The sequence below is a fragment of the Hylobates moloch genome, unplaced genomic scaffold (genome assembly GCF_009828535.3).
Source record: "Hylobates moloch isolate HMO894 unplaced genomic scaffold, HMol_V3 SCAFFOLD_3, whole genome shotgun sequence".
Lineage (NCBI taxonomy): Eukaryota > Metazoa > Chordata > Mammalia > Primates > Hylobatidae > Hylobates > Hylobates moloch.
The window spans coordinates 134,105,095-134,127,254 of NW_026652278.1; the positions used below are offsets into that span (position 1 = coordinate 134,105,095).

At 37.4% G+C, this 22,160-nt stretch overlaps 1 protein-coding gene and 1 long non-coding RNA gene across 4 annotated transcripts in view; one reads left to right on the forward strand and one right to left on the reverse strand.

The window, feature by feature from the left end:
- Positions 1-22,160, reverse strand: part of INPP4B (inositol polyphosphate-4-phosphatase type II B) — an 834,063-nt gene that overhangs the window by 755,736 nt on the left and 56,167 nt on the right. The window lies entirely within an intron of this gene.
- The window catches only part of LOC131383128 (uncharacterized), a 28,801-nt gene continuing 13,748 nt past the window's right edge, over positions 7,108-22,160 (forward strand). The window contains exons 1-2 of the long non-coding RNA XR_009212910.1: positions 7,108-7,279; positions 9,146-9,413. This is a non-coding gene — a long non-coding RNA (uncharacterized LOC131383128). The remainder of the gene's footprint in view (positions 7,280-9,145; positions 9,414-22,160) is intronic.

Here is a 22,160-nt window from a genome sequence, read left to right on the forward strand (position 1 = left end):
TGCACCCAGTATGGGCTACAGAGAATTTGAAATCATAGGGTGCTCATTATCCAAGGTGGTCAGGGAAGACTTCTGAGGACTTGAAGGGGAAGCTCTGAAAGAAAAGCATTTCGAGCTCAAAATGCAAGGACGAAGTTCCTATACAAGAAAAAATTACCTTGTCATGTTTGAGGGACAGAAAGTGGGTAAATGTCACCATACCACATGAATAAAGAGGAGAGAGACAAGCTAGAAGTTACTCAGGGGTCAGATTAAGTGGGCCATTGGATAATGTAGTTAGAAATTTACATTTAATTCTAAGTAGAAGCCATTGGAAAAGTTTTAAAATGGGAATGTTATGATCTGATGTACACCCTAGAGAAGTTTCTCTGGCAAATGTATGGAGAACCAATTTTAGGGAAGTAATAATGAAGGCAGGTAGACCAATTAGGAGGCTCTGAATGTAGTTCAGGAAAGAATATGGTGATACAATTCCAGGTAAGAAATGATGGTGGCTTGGAACAAAGCTATGGAAAAGGAGATGGTAAAAATATGTAAGACTCGGATATATTTTGGTAATGAACTGACAGGACTTATTCATGAATACAGTGTGGAAAGGAGAAATCAAGGCTCATGCTCAGGTTTGGCCTGAGCGGTACTGCAGTGCTATAAATGGTTGTACCTGAAAACCATTTGTCTTGGTCACAAGTTTCTCTTGTGACCAAGAAGTGATCTGATTTTGTAAACCAACCAACCAACTAAGCAAACAACTGTTATCAGTATTCTGCAAGGATAACTCAGTCAGTTTTTAATGTAATTTTTTTTCACATCACACATCATACCAGAATTTGAAGGCTGAGTTCAAAGAGCTAAAATAATGAAGTCGGTTTTCAATGACTTCCCATTTTCTATCAGCTTCTCTCACTTGAAGAAAAACAGATTTGTCAGTGAGCTGAGAGAACAGTACTGCAGTGCTGTAAATGGACTTTTACTTGAGATAAGGAAGAGAAAAAAAAATCAAGAGTTCTCTGGTCATGTTAAGTTTGTGATTCTAATTAGACAGCCAAGGGATTAAGTAGATACTTGGATATGTGAGTACAAGATAGGTAAAGAGAAGTCCAGGTTGGAGATAGAAATTTGTGAGTCATCATGGAATAGATGGTTTTGAAATGATCTTAATAATGCCCTGAAATGTGTCATTCATTCAATTCACACTTATGAGGTATCTGTAATGTGTGAAAAAGGTACTAATCCTGTGCTGGGATAACCAGGAGGTCTGTCCTTAAGGAGCTTACAGCAGAGTGCATGGAGGCGTGTGTCTCTGGGGTGGGAGTGAGGCATCAATAAGTAAAATACACAGCAGAAGGAAATAGCTGTGAAAGAGAACGAAGCAAAGTGGAGTTGAAGTTGTGATTAATTCCAACTGAACAATCTGTGAACAGTCTGTTTCTCCCAGACTATCGCATTTCAGACGACCCTTAAATAATGCATAGATACCAGTAGTTGGAAGAAAACGGAAGGAGCTGAAGTCCAGTGTGGGCAGTAGCAGGAAGGTGCAAAAGCAAATGCAAAACACCATCACGGCACAAGAAGGAACAAACAAATAAACACAACACAAACCCAACAGTAAAAGAGCCTAAGGTCTACATAGGGAAATTGGCATGTAAACAAGTAATAAAAGTGGCTGTCCAAAGGAGTGCAGGTAATGTATGAAGGAAAATTCACCCTATGAAAGTTGATGCTTTAAAGACACAATCTGGCCAGGCATGGTGGCACACGCCTGTAATCCTAGCACTTTGGGAGGCCAAGGCAGGCGGATTGCCTGAGCTCAGGAGTTCGAGACCAGCCTGGGTAACATGGTGAAACCCTGTCTCTCCTAAAAATACAAAAAATTAGCTGGGTGTGGTGGCGCGCGCCAGTAATCCCAACTATTTGAGAGGCTGAGTCACTAGAATTGTTTGAACCCAGGAGTCAGAGGTTGCAGTGAGCTGAGATTGCACCACTACACTCCAGCCTGGGTGACAGTGAAACTTTGTCTAAAAAAAAGTTTAAAAATTAAAAAAATAAATAAAGACACAATCTAACAGTACAATTGTTAATAGGGTCTAAATCTTAAGGACTTAAGAAATGGATGCTCTTAGAAACTGATGCTGGAAAGTAAAAATGAAAGCATCCTCCAAGACTAGAGATAAGGAAGAAATGAGTTAATATTAATAAATAATATTAGCAAAAAATGTTAGAACTCTAGTGTGGCACAAGAGCAGACATAAAATCCAAAGGTTGGTATCTTCTACTAAAAAATTACCTTATTGACATTTATTATTGTATGCAAACCACTGCCAACAAATACAGAGCTTATAAATGACAGATTTTCTACTTACCGTGTACTTATATTTTAAAGTGGCAGAACTGTCTAATGGAATATACAGTTTATTATTAAAATTCACATGAACTACACATACGCACACACACAAATGTATACACACACATTACTCTCTATACATTCGGTATACTAGGATATTTCTTGATGTGAAATTTACTATCTACAAGCTCAATTATTTTTACTGGAAGAGCTAAAATTTTAAAGCAGCTTGAGCTTCAATCCAATACACTTCTTAAAGGGTAGATGTGATATAAGACATCATAATTTCATATTCATATCTGTATTCCTGAAGTTCTATAATTTTTTAAAGTATGAGTCACAAAGTAGAGATGTGTGAAGAAGAAATGCACAGGCATGGAAACACATAAGCAAGAAAACACTATTTCTCCAGTATTATCAGAAGGGTGGTGACTAAAATTTCTGCTGTTGTTGTTTCCCCAGAAGAGAATGAAATCGATCTGGATTTTTGGAGAGTAAGAGCCATCTGTTCCCATGGATAACAGTAGCGCTGCCCTCCAAAAGTTATTCCTATTCACTGGAATTGGCCTCAAGCATCATTTTACCAGATAGTATTTAAAACTGAGATGATAACATCCAATATTAAAACCATCGTGGTGTTTTGTTTTATGTCTTAATTTTGTCGCCTTTAACTTTTTGTTAGTTTTCTTAAGAGAAAAGAAGAGTGCATGTACATAAATAAAATCTCAGAGGCTTTTCTTTAATCCGTTCCTCACAGTGCTCAACAATTATTTCTCCCTTTCTATCCAGACTGTGTAATTCCAAAATGATCAGAGAAAAACTTGCCATCTGGATGTCATAAGTAAATCACTTGTTTCTGAGGCCTGCCTGGAGCTGTCTGAACCAGTGCAATTGTGGAGGCGTTGGCTAACGCACCAGTAATCACAGCATCTGAGATGAAGACACCTTCGGGCTCATTCTTGTACAACTGTTCTTCACTATGACATTTCTTTAGCCTATGTCTGAAGATCATTAAAAGGCAGTGCTGCAATCCTCTCCAAAGGCAGGTGAGTTATATTTGGACAGCTTAATAATCATAACATTATTCTTTCAATCTAAGTTGAAATCTGCTGCCCTGGAACTTTGATCAATTTGTTCTTTTTCTGCCACTGGAAACTTAAGTGAGCATGATCCCTTTACATACAACATCTAAAATATTTGATGGCAGTAATTATAAGTAATTCACCTACAACAACTTCATAAACACTTATTTGATTATAAGTACTTCATCAATATTATCTTTCATTTTTTAATCATCTGTTCCATTTACAAGTTACCAGAGTTATTTATTGATTTTGTCTTCTGCACATCATATTTGTCTTTTTTTAAAATGAGTTCCTTATTTTGAAACTGTTTTAGACTTACAGAAAAATTGCAAAAATAGGGCAGAATTCCCATATACCTTGCACATTCCGTTTCTCTTATTATTAACCTCTTACATTAGTACAGTATATTTGTCACAATTAGTGAACCTATATTGATATAATATATTAACTAAAGTTCATACTTTACTTAGATTTCCTTAGTTTTTAATGTCCATATTTCATCTAGCTATTCCATTAGGCTCCTCTTTACTGTGAGAGTTTCTCAGGGTTCCTTGTTTTTTATGACCTTGATACTTTTGAGGAATACTGGTCAAGTATTTTGTAGACTGTTTTTCAACAGAAATTTGTCTGATGATTTTCTTATAATTAAACTGGGGTTATAGGCTTATGGAGGTAAACCAGTGGTAAAAGTGCTATTTACATCATATTGTATCAAGGGAACATACCATGAACATGATTTATCACTGTTGATGGTGACCTTGATCACTTCGTGAGACAGTGGTTGTCAAGATTCTCCTCTGTAAAGTTACTCTCCTCCATGCATTCTTCTTTACTGTACTCTTTGAACCAATGTCATTATACAGAGCACACAGTTAAAGAATGGATAGTTATGCTCAAACTTCATGAAGGTAGAGTATCAGCATATAATATTTAGAATTCCTTTGCATCAGATATTTGTTTTTGTCCACCATTTATGTACTTATTAAATCATTTATTATATCCATATGGATATATTGAGTATCCTTTTGTATGCTTATTTACCCTCTGCATATTTCCTTTCCCTCCTTCCTTTCTTCTTTCCTTTCTTCCTTCCCTCCCTCCCTCCCTCCTTCCCTTCCCTTCCCTTCCTCCCTTCCTTCCTTTCTCCCTTCCCTTCCTTCCCTTCTCCTTCCTTCCTTCCTTCCTTTCTTCTTTCCTTCCTTCCTTCCTTTCTTCCTTCCTTCCTTCCCTCCTTCCTTCCTTTTAATGGAGATGGGGTCTCACTGTGTTGCCCAGGCTGGTCTTGAATTCCTGAGCTCAAATAATCCTCCCACCTTGGACTCTCAAACTGCTGGGATTACAGGCATGAGCCACCATGCTGTATATTTTCTTTAGTGAAATGTCTATTTAGATCTTATGTCCATTTAAAAAATCAGATTGTTTGAATGTTCAGTTTTTTACATATTTTAGATAAAAGTCTGTTATCAGATATGTTATTTAGGAAGGAAGCATCTCATTTCTCATTATTAAGCATGATGTTTACTGTAGGTTTTTTTGCAGATGATATTTTGAGAACACTCATTCATATTTGGTAAGAGTTTTTATGATAAATGGGTATTTGATTTTGTCAAATGCTTTTTCTGCACCAACTGATAATCATACAATGTTTCTTTTTTAGCCTATTGATAAGGTGGATCTTTGTATTTTAAAATATATCTATGTCTTTCCATATAGAGAGTATGTGGGGGTCCCAAATCCCCAGGCTGTGGACTGGTACCAGTCTGTGGAGTGTAAGGAACTGGGCCACACGGCAGGAAGGGAGTGGTGGGCAAGCAAGCATTACCGGCTGAGCTCTGCCTCCTGTCAGATCAGCGGTGGCATTAGATTCCCATAGGAATGTGGACAATAGTGAACTGTGTATGTGAGGGATCTAGGTTGAACACTCCTTATGAGAATTTAACTAATGCCTGATGATCTGAGGTGGAACAGTTTCATCCCAAAACCATCACCTCCCCACCTCTCCCCAGTCTGTGGAAAAATTGTCTTCCATGAAAGTGGTCCCTGGTACCAAAAAGGTTGGGGAGTACTGATATAGAGTACTATGTTGATATGGACAGGAGACAGGCAAATTCCTAAACAGACAGGGATGGATCCCTGTTGAAACCCAACCTTCAAGCCAAAGACAGTTTAAAGCCTGAAAACTGAGCTGCCAGTTCCAGATAGAGTCCACAACCAAAGTGAGAACTTCTATCCCCATCTTACCCTCTCTCTCTCTATACTGGTTCCTTAACCAATCGATGGTGCTTTTTCCAAGCCCACCCATGGACCAATGAGCAAGCACTCCCCAGTGTTAAGCCCATAAAAAGCCCAGCCTAAGCCACACAGAGCTACCCCTGCTTTCAGGGTCCCCTCTCACAGCTGAGAGCGTTCCTTCTGTCACTCAATGAAATTCTTCTCTGCCTTACTCACTCTCTGGTGTCTGCACACCTCATCCCTCTTGGTCTCAGGACAAAAACTTGGAACTCGCAGAGCTGCAGGCAGCAGGAATAAAAGAGCTATAACATGCTTCTGCTTGCCAAGCTACCAGAATGAAGAGCTGCAATATTTCTTGGGGACTCATACCTTGGACACCCTGAGAAAGAGCTGTAACACCCCTTGGGGTTCTGCAATTGCTGGTATCTCTAAGTTTTCGGGCCCCACCATGTTCCTCTCATCTAGAATCCAGAGCCCAACATGGAAGCCGCTCATGGCATGCCCAGTCCATCCACAGGCTGAGCTCAGTGCCACAGCAGGTGTGGGATCCAAATGGGCGGAGTGAGCCCTGTAGGCCCAAGTGATGACCAGACAGAGGTGGTGGTGGCTGCAGATATTTCTGGCTGGTGAAGCAGCACAAAAGGAATCCTGTAACAATGTGACTATTACTTCCTTTGTTTCTACTAATATAAGTGATATATGTATTAATTTTTCAATACCCTGATACCCAATTTGTGCTTGCTGTTGAGAAAAGCTTCAAATTATTTTCTCTCATTAATTATTCTTGATTTAGATAGTTTCCATTCTCTACTCATGTAGCTGATTTTTAATTTCTCAATATACAATCTTGCAATTATTCTTATCAAATTTAATTAAATATTCATTAAACAAGTGTGTATTGAATGCCTTCTGTGTGCTCCTCTATTTTAGCATTGAGCAGAACAGGCCATGTCCTCATTCTCGTGGAACTTGCATTCCAATGGAGGTGAAAAAACATAAATAAATCAAAAATTATATATAACAGATTCTAATAAGTACTATGAAAAAATAGAGCAATGTCTGGGAATATGTGGGGGAACACTGAGGGCTGAGATGCTGGTTCACTGATCATGGTCAAGAAGGTCCTCTCACATTAAATGTGATATTTGAAGCATGAGAAGTCAGTTTATCAAGATTTATCTTTTGAGTTCTGCCATCTAGAATATTTTATCATTTACAGCTTTGCATTATTAACTGCAATCAGCAGGACAGGGCCAAGGACAGAGCTCTGTTGGCTGTATGGCTCTATAGCTTTGATCTGTGTCAACTCAGCTACGTGGGAACTACATTTCCCATAATTCCTTTACATCGTAGTTAAGATTGGCCACAAGAGAAATTTATGGAGACTGGAAGTCAAGAGGCAAGCAGCAGCCATATTGATGCTGGGAAGATTTGGAGTAGGACCAAGCCCTGTTGCAGTTCCTACAGATCTGTCCTGAATCTGCTGGCTGGCCTCATTGGCACATGGCAGCTGCCAGGATTACAGCTCCTTCAGCTTCTCTGCTTCCTTCCAGATACCTGCATCATTGGAATTGGAAACTTAGAGATTGACACAGGATCCAAATCATCCTCACACATTCAGGTTTGTCCTCATTCTTTCCCATTTCACATCCATCTTTTCTTCCAGATTTCCTGCCATGCTCACTTCAAGGTGAGCACCAAATGCAGAAGCAACAGCTTTACACTTCAGCCAGTTCCTACGATTGCATAACCTCAAATCCCTATAAGCAATCCCTTATTTCATATCATTCCTAGGGGTTCTCCTCCTATAATTGAACTCTGACTGACACAGGGACCCACTCCTTTCCTCAAACTGTTTCAAACTTCTTTCCTTAAACTATTTTTTATTCAACTTATAAGAGACAATTATTCAACAATCATACATTCCTTTGGCTGTGCTATTGTTTGTACCACATTTCTGCATATAATCTGTAAAGGTATCATTAGAAACTACCATGCCTGTGGATTTGCCAGGTCCTACCAGTTTTAGACGCACATTATAGAAAAACAAATGAGATTAATTTGGCATGATTCCTGGTGATTGCCATTTCTATTTCTAAGAGCTGACAAGTTACTCATTTAACAGTTCTTTCCAGAGTTTTGTAGGAAATTGCTGTAAGGCTCACTACCCAGTTATTTTCGGAATTCATCTTTTTGTTTGTTTGAAAAAAAAAGGCACCTCTCTGGTTCTCTGTGATTCTTCAGATTACTGGCAGTGCTTCTCTAATCACAGCTATAAATTATTTCTCTACCCCAATGATGTAACTTGTCTGACCCTGGAGACTTGTATTAATTCAAAGCAGTTTGACTTGCTCTTACTATTTCTTTTCAAGATTGTTATCAGCTGTGGGCTAAGGTCTATTACCCACTCACTTTGACCAAGAAAACACAAGTTGAGTGTAGCTCATAGAGGAAGTAGTGCTGCTCAGTATGTGGTATAATGTGGTGCTTCCTAAACACTAATGTGCATATAATTACCAAGAATCTCACTGAAATGAAGGCTTTTCTTCAGCAGGTATGAAAGGGGCCAGACATTTTGCATTTTAATACACTCCTACAAGTGACAACACTGTTGGTCCATGGACTGCTTGTTCAATATTGAGGATATAGTGGGAAGCAGAGGCACAATTCCAGGGAAGCTAATGAAGCTTCAGTGCTCATCATTTGCACTGGCTTTCTTGGGTATTAGAAGTTGCCAGGAACTATAGAATATTCTAGATATATGCAAGGAAGCTGGGCTGCAAATAGGAAGTATTTCTACATAAGCATTTCTGGCAAAGTGCTTAGATATCTTAGAAAATAGACACCCAACTCTCCAAGGTTTGAATGATTTGTTGTGATTTCTCCCGCCATTTTAAACATTCTATTTATATTGAATATTGTACATTATAATTTTGTGTTCTCTTGCTCAAAAGGGACACCACAAATTGTATAAATTTCAAAGCCTAGAGACCTGGATCTATCCCAGTGTAGAGTATAAAATTTAGAGTCACACAAACCTGAGATTAAGCTCTAGGAAAGCCCTTGTGAGCTAGTCCACACATGAATTCTGGCCTGAATTTGAAAATGATCATGAGTAGTGACTGGAACTCAGTTCAAGGTTGCTTTTAATCTGATTTATTTCTGAAGCAACTAAAAAGCAATGCAAAAATTATACATGATAGAGTTGCACATGGGGAGTGAGTTTCCCCACTGCCTTCTTTACACTCATGAATGTATGTCAAAAATTTGGTGGTCCTACCAGTCTGTGTTAAGGGAGTGGCTCAACTAGGCAGAGCTTTCTACAACTATGGACTTTTATATGTGACAGACAGCCCCTAGGGTGACCTCTCAGTACTCCCCGCCTCATGGTGTTAAGACCTTGGCATAAACTCCTCCCTTATGACTTGCTTCTAACCAACAGAATATGGCAAAGGTGATGGGGGTAACTCTTGTAATTACATTACAGAAGACTGGAGAGAGCTAGAGAGAGAATCAGAGAATCTCCTGCTGGCCTTAAAGAAGCAATCATGTGTAAACTGCCTATGGAGACAGGAGCCCATGTCAGGAAACTGTGGGTGGCCTCTAGAAGTTGAGGGCCTGAGTCCTGCAATACCAAGGAATTGAGTTCTGCCAATAATCACATGATCTTGGAAGAGGACCTAAGCTCCAGAAAAAAATGCAGCCCAGCCAACACCTTGATTGCAGCCTAGTGACACCCTGAGCCTCTGATCCAGGTAGGCCATGCCCAACCTCCTGACCCACAGAAACTGTGAGATAATAAACGTGTGTTGTTTCAAGTCACTAAATTTGTTACACAACTGTATAAAACTGATATAATGCATCAAGCCACATTAGCACCCAGAAACTACTTATACTATCATATGAGGCAATGATTCTTCTTCTGAGGGAGCCACATCCCCCAAGCCTAAATCTTGATTCCAGAACACAAAGTTCTGGCTGTGTCTGCCCTGGGGCTCTCTATCTCTACATCTACTTTACAGGGAAGAGTTTTCACAGTGTGTCTTTAGAGATTATCTATGGAAAGAGTGGCACAGCCTACCAGCAGGATTGGCTATATAATGTGTAAAACTCAGTATGAAATGAAAATGTGGGCTCCTTGTTCAAAAATTTTTAAGAATTTCAAGATGGTGACAGCAGAGCCCGTCTAAGTTTGGGGCCCATCTAAGAACATGGCCTTGTGTAACTGCACAGGTCTCAAAATCATGAGGCCAGATTTTACTATTACACCATGTTAGCCATGCCTTGAGAAAATTATTTAAGCTGAACCTCAACATACTCATTTGGAGAAAATAACATGCTATAAGCTTCAGTACAGAGAATTATGAAATTTAAAAGAGATGATATATGTGGAAGTCTCTGACCTAGCAATAGGTATTCAATATATATTGACTTTTTTGTCTTCCTTTCAGTCTTTTCTTTTTATTGAGCCATCAGCCTCAAGCACCCATCCTTCCTTATTCATCTTTTTTTTCTCCAAACACAACTAATATAGGAATTTTAATCATCCAAGAACACGTTCACTACAGGTCAAGCAAAATTATTTCTTTTGAGACTCATGGCTTGTTTTCAGGTATCTATTCCTGTTTTATGATTTTAAAAAATCAGCAAGTTACATAAAGTTTTATAGCACAAATTCTGAAACACCTCAAGGTTTTCCAACATAGATTTCTGTCATTTGATTACCCTTCTCTTATAAACCCATCAATAGAGAATTTTCCCTACCCAGTATTCCTGAGCAATATGGCACACTTCCATCAATATCAGTGGCTTACCACAGAAGATTCTCAGCTGAGTGTGTCTTGGGGGTTGGAAAGAGACATTAAGAACTAAAGCAGTCTCTCACGTTGTTTATAATTCTGACAAGGCAAGCATGCAACTTACCACCACTACTTTGTTGAAAATCATTATTTTAGAAAGAATTTCATATAGTTTACCTTCCAAGGATGTAGAGGGTTATTTCATTTTCAATTTATTCTTTCTGGATCTACAGTTTTTCATGACTTGTGATTTCCCGACCATGTAAAATCTCATGTAAGCAACATATGACACAATTTAGGATGTGAGATTGGTTCATACATACAACTAGAAAATTGAGGGTCTAAATTCAAAACATTTATACTTGTCCACCCCCGTGAATATAGGAATCAATGTAGCTGCTAGAGAGTAAGCCAAATTACCAGCTTGCATATTTTTATGTAAATGGAAAAGGTAACTTTCCATATGCATACATAGAGTTAACATGCCTCTGATTTTTAGGTGACTGACTCCTACAACCCCTTCCAACTCAGTCCCTAACAGAATCACAGCCAAATCTCCTTGGCATACTGAGATAAAACTCAATATTTTTTTCTGAGAAAATTTTATAAATGCCAGTAACAAGTATTAAAAGTATTAAATATATATCTTAGATTCAGTATTGTGTGTTGAATGATATTTTTTAGGGTATCCTAGGACCCCAAACAACATTGGTAAGGATGTTTTAATTATATAAAGTCCCAAGTCAGTAATTTATAAACAAAATTTTGGAATGCTCCTTGCACATGATTTGGGGTCTACACGAATTCATAACATTTAAAACCATCAAGAGTGCAGACCAAAGGAGGTTATAATAAAAGAAAATGACACATTAGTGATACATTTACTATCTTATCAGAAAGTTTTTCCTTCCATCCTTTCTACAAATCCATGACTCGCAGCTGTTATTATTTATTATTTTGTACCAACATGGTACTCTGAGGTCAATATTGGTATGGCATCCCTTCCCTCTTGTCCTTCATTCCGTGTTTATAACATAAAAGGTAGTGGCTAAAACCATGAGACACTGGTTCTTGTTCCATCTAAGAGATCAGGAGGCTACATCTGGTTTTTAAACAACAGAAAACTAAATATTTGATTGTAACAAAATAAAAATGAATAAAAGGAGGAAAGGAATGAAAGAGGGAAAGGAGGAAAGATAAAAAGAAAACCAAGAAAAGATATGAGGTTGGTGCAAAAGTAATTGAGGTTTTTGCCATTACTTTTACACCAACCTAACAGTTAAATCTGTGTGGCAGAAGAGAGTCCCAGTGACAGAGATCACAAAAGGGAGTGAAAGGGAACCAGAGACTAAACTTCAAGGCAGTTGAGCCAGAAAATAAGGCTGCAGCAGATCAAGAAGATGTGTCCAAATCACAGTGCACTTCAGAGAAACGAGCCCATATTTACTAAATAAATGCCATTACTTTTATATTCACAGCCAAGAAAGAATAGAGCAACTTCTGCCACCTCAATGACAGCTTAGATAAGTTCAGGTTCAATTTAGACATAATTACATCTTTTCTTTAAAGTGAACATTATTTTCACAGTTTATTAATGTCAATTCCATAAAGCTAAGTATCTGTATCTTCACTATGATAAAAGCAAGTAGACTTTCTCATCTCTGACCTTCAAAAACATCCCAGAAGAGTGGTCATGAGAGTTTCAACTAAGGTTGAATATCAGAGGAAATTGAAAAAAGGAAATGGATTCAAATGAATTTTCAGCAATAGAATCTACAGGACTTAATCAAAATACGAAATGGTGAAAGAACTAGAACATAAAATCACAACACGCTTAACGTGATACATGCTGAGAACACATACACTCAGCACTAAGAAATTAAGGCATTAATAAACTCAAGAAAGAGAATTTCCAGGCCAGGCACGGTGGCTCACACCTGTAATCCCAGCACTTTGGGAGGCCGAGGCAGGCAGATCACGAGGTCAGGAGTTCAAGACCAGCCTGGACAAGATGGTGAAACCCCTGTCTCTACTAAATATACAAAAAATTAGCCAGGCATGGTGGTGGATACCTGTAATCTCAGCTACTCTGGAGGTTGAGGCAGAGAACTGCTTGAACTTGGGAGGTGGAGGTTGCAGTGAGCCAAGATCACGCCACTGCACTCCAGCCTGGGCGACAGAGCAAGACGCCATCTCAAAACAGAAAAAAAAAATAGAATTTCCAATTTTAACCAAAATTTGATTCTGTCTAGACTGAATCCGATCTTAATATACTTCTCATAAAGGTGTCAGAAGCTATGTGATTGCTTCTTTTTCGGTTGTGAATATAAAATTAATGAGAATATAGAAAGTGCCTATGAGGTCATTTATCTCGAGATCTTAGAGGCGTTAGAGAAATCAATCTCATAATACTCACCGAATTTGTGAGCTAAAAAGTGCTATAACAATGCACGGTATCATTACTGTGGTTCTTTAGGTGCATGAGATATTCTTAAAACTTGACAGATTTTCAACAAGATAGTGATGGGGCTGGGTGTCGATGAAAGAGTGGTTGTTAGGAAAGTGGGAACAGGATGAGGTGTTTCATTTAGAGATTTATCCTAGGAGGATGTAAGGGAGTACTTCTCCCTCCACATCATAAGGAGATTTGCACTCTCCTGTCCACATGTTTCCTCTGCTGATGAGTCATCTTTCAAGGGTTGATCCTATTTCCGTAGGCAGGGCTCACCTCCCCACATCCCACTGGTTGTACTGCTGAGAATAGGCTCTCACTCCTTAAAGATAGCAAAAGGAGGGAACAGCTTTCAGTCACTTTATGAGAGAACCATGTAACACCCAGGGTGGTTCACTATGGAATGGATCATCTTAAGAAGTGATTAGTTTCCTGCCACCAGAAACATTCAGACCATTTATTGGCATGGATAATATAAAAACATGAATTGGATTGATTGTGGTAGAATTAATGAAAATTTCCCATCTGCGATTTAGTGAAACTGGAGAAGTATAAAAAAACCAAAGACACAAAATTAGAAATTGGATGATTTTGCAAAGGATCATAGAATTTATACATCCAGTGGAAAATAAATCTTTATAAATTAGGATTTACATCTTCATGTAAGGTGTGTGACACTGATACTGCAATATTAAGCATATAGAATATAATACTAAAATAAAAGAAAGCCCCATGGAAATGGACTTTGCATAAGAAAATAAGCATGTAACAATAAGAATCTAATTACTGCCCTTTGAAGAATTACTACAGAAAGTTCATTGCTTTACTTGCTGGTCACTGGTTCAGCTGAAATGACTTATTCTCACTTTTGTCTTGCTAAACTTTTTTAAAGCAAGCTTATGTTAAATTAAATTGGGTATCTTCCATATTGGCAATATTTATGTTACGGGGAGTACCGAAGCACCACGCATAGACAGTTTTTATTGACCTGGCTTCCTTTCCCCTCTTCTCTCTTAGTTTTTAGTTTCTAGTTTCACTTTTATGTATCCCTTGTGGAAGATTAATTTTATTAAATATCACATTTTGCAACACTGGGATTATGATAAACAGAAATTTAGAATCCTCTGTGTACTCTGCAAAACATTAAAATGACAGAAATATGCATTAAAAAGAATAGAGCGTGTAATAACACTTCATGTAGCATATTACTTGCTTCTCCCAATCCTCCCTACCTCTTTCTTACCAATTATTGAGGTGGGTTAAGCACCTAATGTACTAGATTCTGGGTGGCAAATAGTGAATGTAGAGCAGGGTAAGAGGAAAGACAGAATGTTTGCAAACAGGTAAAGGCACATCATTGGACTATAAAGAATGAGACAAATTCATTTATAAGAAGAAGAAATTTTAAGACTTTTCAATCTAAAAAAATTGTCAGGGACTTTTGGTTTCACCTCCAGCATGTAAAGAGCTTAGAAGTCATCACTCTCATGCTTAGGGCAAGTAAAAAACTGAACGAACTAAAAATCAAGAATGTGGCCAGGCACAGTGGCTCATGCTTATAATCCCAGTACTTTGGGAGGCTGAGGTGGGCAGATGGCCTGATGTCAGGAGTTCTAGACCAGCCTGGCCAATATGGTGAAACCCCATCTCTACTAACAGTACAAAAATTAGCCGGACGTGGTGGCATGTGCCTGTAGTCCCAGCTACTCAGGACGATGAGGTAGGAGAATTGCTTGAATCCAGGAGGAGGAGGCTGTGGTGACCTGAGATCATGCCACTGCACTCCAGCCTGGGTGATAGAGAGAAACTCTGTCTCAAAAATAAATAAATAAATAAAAATTAAAATCAAGAACTTTTTTTTATACCAACCAGAAAATTGAGGTCACAGGGCAAACCACCACTCCAGAATTTGAAAGGACAGGCAAATACATAGAGTCACAACCAAGAAGAGCTTACCTGGAGCAAAAGCTGCTGGAGCCATCAATTTCTAGAAGCATTTAACTGATAATTTTGATGAATTGCTGGAGGATACATGCAGATTAGCTTGAGAGTGAGAAACTCCTGGAGACCAAATTTAAGAAGACCCCACAAGTTGGTAGACTTTACCTCCAGGAATCCAAACAGGTCCTCACAATAAAGATCTGAGAAACATGGTTTTTTTGGTTTGTTTGTTTGTTTGTTTGTTTGTTTCAGAGAAAAGAGAAGAGTAACCCTTTTACAATGCATCCATAGCATTCCTCATACCAAAGTCTTCCAGAAGACTTTGCCAGAGCTTTATCTGACCTAAAAGCAGGGTCATTATTCAAAAACAGCCCCCTTTAGGCTTCCTGTCTCACTTACAGAGATAACAAAAAAGAACTAAAAAATACTTGTGGAGGTAACAGCCCAGGTACACAGCCTACTAAAAGACAGACTTAATCATAAGATTATAGAATACACTCCCTACTCAAACCTGTACAGCAATGTCAACAGGGCTCCAGCATAGTAACAGTGAATTATATTTAGAAGATCAAGAAGACACAGATTCTACTCAAAAACGAGATCTTAGGGAAACCCAAAGACAACAGAGGAGGAAAGAACAAGAAAATTAGAGGAAATTTAAGCCTCTGGTACCTATAGCTATAGCAAACTGTAAACACAGCTAAGTTCCTTGTCAGAAAAACATAAACTTCCCCCTAAATTTACTGTTATCCAATACATCATGCCCATCTTTCAATAAAAAATTACAAGTATGATTAAATGAAAGAAACAACACAGTCTGAAGACATAAAGCAACTGTGAGATGAGATTCAGATAAAACAGTTTAGAATTATCAGATAAAAAAATTAAAATAATTATAATTAATATATTAAGGGCCTTAACGAGAAAAGTATCCAAGTAAGAGTACATGGATAATGTAAGCAGAAAGATGAACACTCTAAGAAAGAATCAAAAGAACATGCTGGAAATCAAAAACGCTATGATAGAAATTAAGAACGCTCTTGATGGCCTGTAAGTAGACTGGCATGGTTGTGAAAAGAATCCGTGAGTTTGAAGATATAATAATAGCAACTTCCAAAACCAAAATGTCAAGAGAAAAAAGAACAGAATATCCAAGAATTGTGAAACAAGTTCAAAAAGTATAACATATATACAATTGGAATACTAGAAAATGAAGAAAAAGAAAAAGGAGCAGAAGAGATGTTTAAAGTACCAGGGGGGAAGAACTGTCTAGTATTAATGACAGTCATCAAAACCATGGATTCAGGAAGCTCAGAGAATACCAAGCAGGATAAATCCCCTAAAATCTACACCTAGCCATGTCATATTCAAACAAAATAAAACCAAAGACAGAAATTATTGGAAGAAGCCAGGGGGGGTTGGAGGGGACACCTTGAGTTTAGAGAAATAAGGATAAATATTACATCAAACTTTTCATCTGAAATCATACAAGCAAGAGGCAAGTGAAGTGTGTGCATGTGCATGCAGGTTAGTATATAAACATATTTCTTTGTTCTGTCAACTGAGAGGACCTAAATGAAATGACACCCCAGCAAAAAAAAATATCCATAGCACCCAAATCTTGATATCTAACACCAGTCTCAACTAAAAGGAACCTGGGCCCTTTGGATAAATGGTTGATTCTAGGACTGAGGCAAGAAATATCCAAGTATTTCTTGTAGAGCATCTTGTAGTCCAAGTAAGTAAGAAAGTGCTCAAAAACAGAAACTAAAACCTCATATTGATGGGACTATACCAAAGGGACAGAGGAGCCAAGTTAAAGAGCTCCCTTTGGCCAAAGCTGGAACAATTTAAGCAAAAAATAAATTCGTATTGGATTATAACCCAAAGCATAAAATAATTAAGAGTCTATATTGATATAAATGACTTAATAAATTAATAAATGGGGGATAAGAGACATATTCAAATAATTTATGTAGATATTCTACCCTAAAGGAGGTGGAACATAATTCCCTGCACCTCAAGTGTGGAGTGAATACAGTGATTTCCTTCCAAAGGACTGATATGAAAACGAAGAGAGAGAGAAAAAGTAACTGTACAGTGAAGAAACACAACACACAATATTTCAGCCAGGTGCATGAAGGTCTATATGCAATAAATCATGTTGACAATATGTACTCTCAATATGATATGATAAAAAAGGCACTCTACCTTTGTCATTTTCCTCCCAGCTCCCCCTAAAAGCATAGCTGCTGTATAATCAAGAAAACACAATAGACAAGTCTAAATTGAGAGACATTCTATAAAATACCTAACCAGTAATCCTCAAAACTGTCAAAATTGTCAAAAATTTAAAGAGGGCAAAACTGTCACAATCAAGAGGAATCTAAAGAGACATGACAAGTAAATATAATGTGGTATCTTGGACGGAATCCCGGAAAATAAACTATATACATGCTAGGTAAAAACTTTAAAAATCTGGGTAAATTATGAGCTTCAGTTAATAATAATCTATCAATATTTGTTGGTTAATTATATCAAATGTTAAAAATAAGGGAAACTGTGTGCATGGGGTATATAGGAATTCTCTGTACTATCTTCTCAATTTTGTTGTAAATCTGAAACAGTTCTAAAAAGAAAATCTATTAAAATAAATGCCAGGTTCGGGATAACAAGAAATCCTATTTCTAGGGTTTAAATTTATCCTTCAAATAGCATGTGTTGAAAACTTAATTTGCAATACAACCATGTTGGGAGGTGAGGCCTAGTGAGAGGTGATTCGGCCATGCAGTCTCTGCCCTCATGAATGGATTAATACTATTATTGTGGAAGTGTGTTTCTTATAAAAGAACAAGTTTGGCCCCTGTTAGCCTTTCTCACATGCTTGCCTTCTGCCATGGGATGATGCGGCAGGAAAGCCCTCTCCAGATGCTGGCACCTTTATACTGGATTGCCCAGCCTCTAGAACTATGAAAAATTGATTTATTTTCTTTGTAAGTTACCCAGTCTCTGGTATTGTGTTTTAGCAGCACGAAATGGGTTGAGACACCTATAAGCTGGGTTTCATTCATATTCATATTACCAACTTATTTTATACATTGAGCAGTCAGCTGTGCCTGTTTATGCAGCAATAGTTGGGAATTACTATGGTTAATTACAAATTTATATCCAAATTCTGCTTTGGGTAAAGTAGTATGTTGGTGTTTAAAGAATAAAAATATCCCATAGGAGATAGTGACTGCCCTCCAAAAAAATCCACTGTAAAAATGGAGATGGAGGAACACACACATAAAAAGGCAAATAGTAATTTACAATAAGCACCAAGTAAATATAACTGCTATAAACATTCTGAGAGACTGGTGTAGACTTGATGAATCAGAAAATAGGTCACAGAGAAACTAGTGCAAGATTTAGAGGGGTGGAGGGGGAGAGGGCAGAAATGTGATGAGCACAGAGAGTACAGCAATTCAGAGGAAGTGGAGTAAAGCCCTGGGAGTTCAGATGGGAGCAACTGGAGCGCTTCCGGTTGCAGGAAGCCTTAAAGCCAGCTTATAAAATATAGACATTATCCTGTTTACAATGTCTCAAAAATGCTGATCCATGTGGCGCAGAGCATAGCAATTATAATATTCAAGCCAATAAACACTTAGTACATTTAGAGCAAATAATAACTTTAAAAATAGGCAATATTAATAACTTTAATAATGCATCTTTATTCCAAAAAATTCAAGATGATTCTCAAATAAAATTTTAGTTAACTTTTTATAAAACATATTGAAAATAGTAAAAGTATAAGATTAAAAAATGTTCATATAAAATAATAGAAGATGGACTTTCTAAGATAAACCTGATACTAAAATGTGGGTTTCCAAAGCCTTATAAGAAACGTTCTGCCATGTCACCTACTAGTAACATTTGAATGGTCTTTAAGATATTAGAGAAACTAGAAAAGTTTTTTATTGAAATTTTTTTATTTCTGTAGGTTATTGGGCAACAGGAGATGTTTGGTTACATGAGTTAGTACTTCAGTGGTGATTTGTGAGATTTTGGTGCACCCATCACCCAAGCAGTATACACAGCACACAATTTGTAGTCTTTTATCCCCCACCCCTGCCTGGCCTTCCCCACTGAGTCCCCAAAGTTCATTGTGTCATTCTTGTTCCCTCGCATCCTCATAGCTTAGCTCTCACTTATGAGTGAGAACATATGATGTTTGGTTTTCCATTCTTGAGTTACTTCACTTAGAATAATAGTCTCCAGTCTCATCCAGGTTGCTGTGAATGCCATTAATTCATTCCTTTTATGGCTGAGTAGTATTCCATTGTATTTATATACCATAGTTTCTTTATCGAATTTTTGATCAAAAAGATAATCCACCATGATCAAGTGGGTTTTATGCCAGGGATGTAGGGATGATTTAACATATGCAAGTCAATAAAGTTGATACATCAAATAAACAGAATTAAAAACAAAAATCAGATGATCATCTCAATAGATGCAGAAAAAGCATTTGATGAAATCCAGCATCCCTTTAGATTAAAATTCTCAGCAAAATCAGGATACAAGAGACATACCACAATGTAATAAAAGCCATCTATGACAAACCCACAGCCAACATAATACTGACTGGGAAAAAATTGAAAGCATTCCCTCTGAGAACTGTAACAAGATAAGGATGGCCACTCTCACCACTCCTCTTCAAAACGGTACTGGAAGTCCTGCCAGAGCAATCAGACAAGAGAAAGAAATAAAGGGCATCCAAATCAGTAAAGAGGAAGTCAAACTGTCACTGTTTGCTGATGATATGATTGTTTACCTAGAAAACCCTAAAGACTCCTCCAGAAAGTTCCTAAATAGAACTGATAAATTAATGCAGCAAAGTATCAGTGTATAAAATTAATGTACACAAATCAGTGCTCTTCTAGACACCTACAGTGACCAAGTTGAGGATCAAATCAAGAACTCAACCCCTTTTACAATAGCTTCAAAAAAATACTTACGAATATACCTAATGAAGGAGGTTAGGTATATTTTGTAATTTTCCTTGCAGAAAACTACAAAATACTGCTGAAAGAAATCATAGACAACACAAATAAATGGAAACACATCCCATGCTCATGGATGGGTAGAATCAATATTGTAAAAATGACCATACTGCCAAAAGCAATCTATAAATTCAATGCAATTCCCATCAAAATACCATCAACATTCTTCACAGAATTAGAAAAAGCAATCCTACAATTCATATGGAGCCAAAAAAGAGCCCACATTGCCAAAGCAAGAATAAGCAAAAAAAATAAATCTAGAAGCATCACATTACCTGATTTCAAACTATACTAAAAGGCCATAATCACCAAAACAGCATGGTGCCGGTTTAAAAAAAAGGCACATAGACCAATGGAACAGAATAGAGAACACAGAAATAACCAAATTACTTACAGCCAACTGATCTTCAACAAAGCAAACAAAAACATAAAGTGGGAAAGAGCACAGTATTCAACAAATGGTGCTGGGATAATTGGCTAGCCACATGTAGGAGAATGCAACTGGATCCTCATCTCTCACCTTTTACAAAAATCAACACAAGATGGATTAAGGACTTAATCTAAGGCCTGAAACTATAAAAATTCTAGAAGATAACATTGGAAAAACCCTTCTAGACATGGGCTTAGGCAACAATTTCATGACCAAGAACCCAAAAGCAAATCCAATAAAAACACAGATAAATTGCTGGGACTTAATTAAACTAAAAAGGAACAGTCAGCAGAGTAAACAGACAACCCACACCATGGGAGAAAATCTTCACAATCTATACATCTGACAAAGGACTGATATCCAAAATCTACAATGAACTCAAAAAATTAGCAAGAAAAAAAAAACAAACAATCCCATTAAAAAGTGGGCTAAGGACATGAATAGATATTTCTCAAAAGAAGATATACAAATGGCCAACAAACATATGAAAAAATGTTCAACATCACTACTGATCAGGGAAATGCAAATCAAAACCGCAATGTGATACCACCTTATTCCTGCAAAAATGGCCATAATCAAAACATCAAAAAATGGTAGATGTTGACATGGAAACTAGAAAAGTTTTAATAGATTTTCACAGCCCAAGACCTATATAGAAGAAAGAAACAAACTGAAGCAAAAAAACAAAAAACAAAAACAAAAGCAAACCTTATGTAATTAAATTGATTAACTATTAAACTGCTTTATTTAAAAATGTATATTAATATCTATTTCTATATGATGCAGAAAAGAAAATTATTTTAAATTGAGGTCCTTTTTTTCTTATATTAAAAATAAACCAAGTTTCAGCAATGTCCTATTTTTTTCTCCTTTAAGACCTTGAAAGGGAGACATATGAAGCCCAACATCTCAAATGGGTGCACCAGTTAATGAACCCCACACTTCATCCCACTCCCACCCTCTAACACCGTACACAAACTCCATTGCAGGTTTTCAGAAACCTGCCCACATTTAAGAACTTCTAATTAAAGAATAATAATGTTAATACCTAGCATCTATATAAAACATAACTATTTGGTGAAACGTGATGTTTTCACATACATTATTATCTTTTGAACTTGGACTTCAAAGCTGGAGAAAAACACATCATGAATTTATAGAAAGGAAATGGAGATAGAGAATATTGCAATGATCTGACTAAAATCAGATGCCGAAGAAAGGGCATGCCTTTCTGGTTTTATCACCAAAGCTTAATTTCAAAGCATGGAGTCTTCATTTCAGAAATTTACTGCTGTGTGGAAAGGGACTATTAAATATTGCTGTTCTATAAGAGATTTTGTTTCATTTCATTTCAGCAGTTCTCCAGGAGAAGGAAATGGCTGTATACTAAAGGGTCAGAGATTATAACAGCAGCAATTAAGATGAGATTCTGCCTATAGCATTAGCTCATTATCTACTGCTCAAACATAAGGTAAATTCTATGAAAGGTGTGTGTAGACAGCAGCCAGCAAGGGGTAGATAGATTGGGGAGGATTAGAATGACGCAGTTTATTTTGTGTCCACTCAGCATTAAGGCTTTAAACAGGCCTATACCATGTCTTGCCACTAACATGGGTCTTGATTTCTTCTTGATGATTTCGCTTCAGTTCAGTGACTAGTTTAATATCTTACCCATATCTTCCTATATAAGAATTTCCTAATACCTCGGCCCCCTGGGGTGTATCCTCAGGGATCATGAATGGCTTCTTTCTGCATTCATTTTCAGCTATAATTATTTCTAGAGCCACCACCCTCCTGTAAAGTGTGCACCCTGACACTCAGGCTCTCCTGCTTAC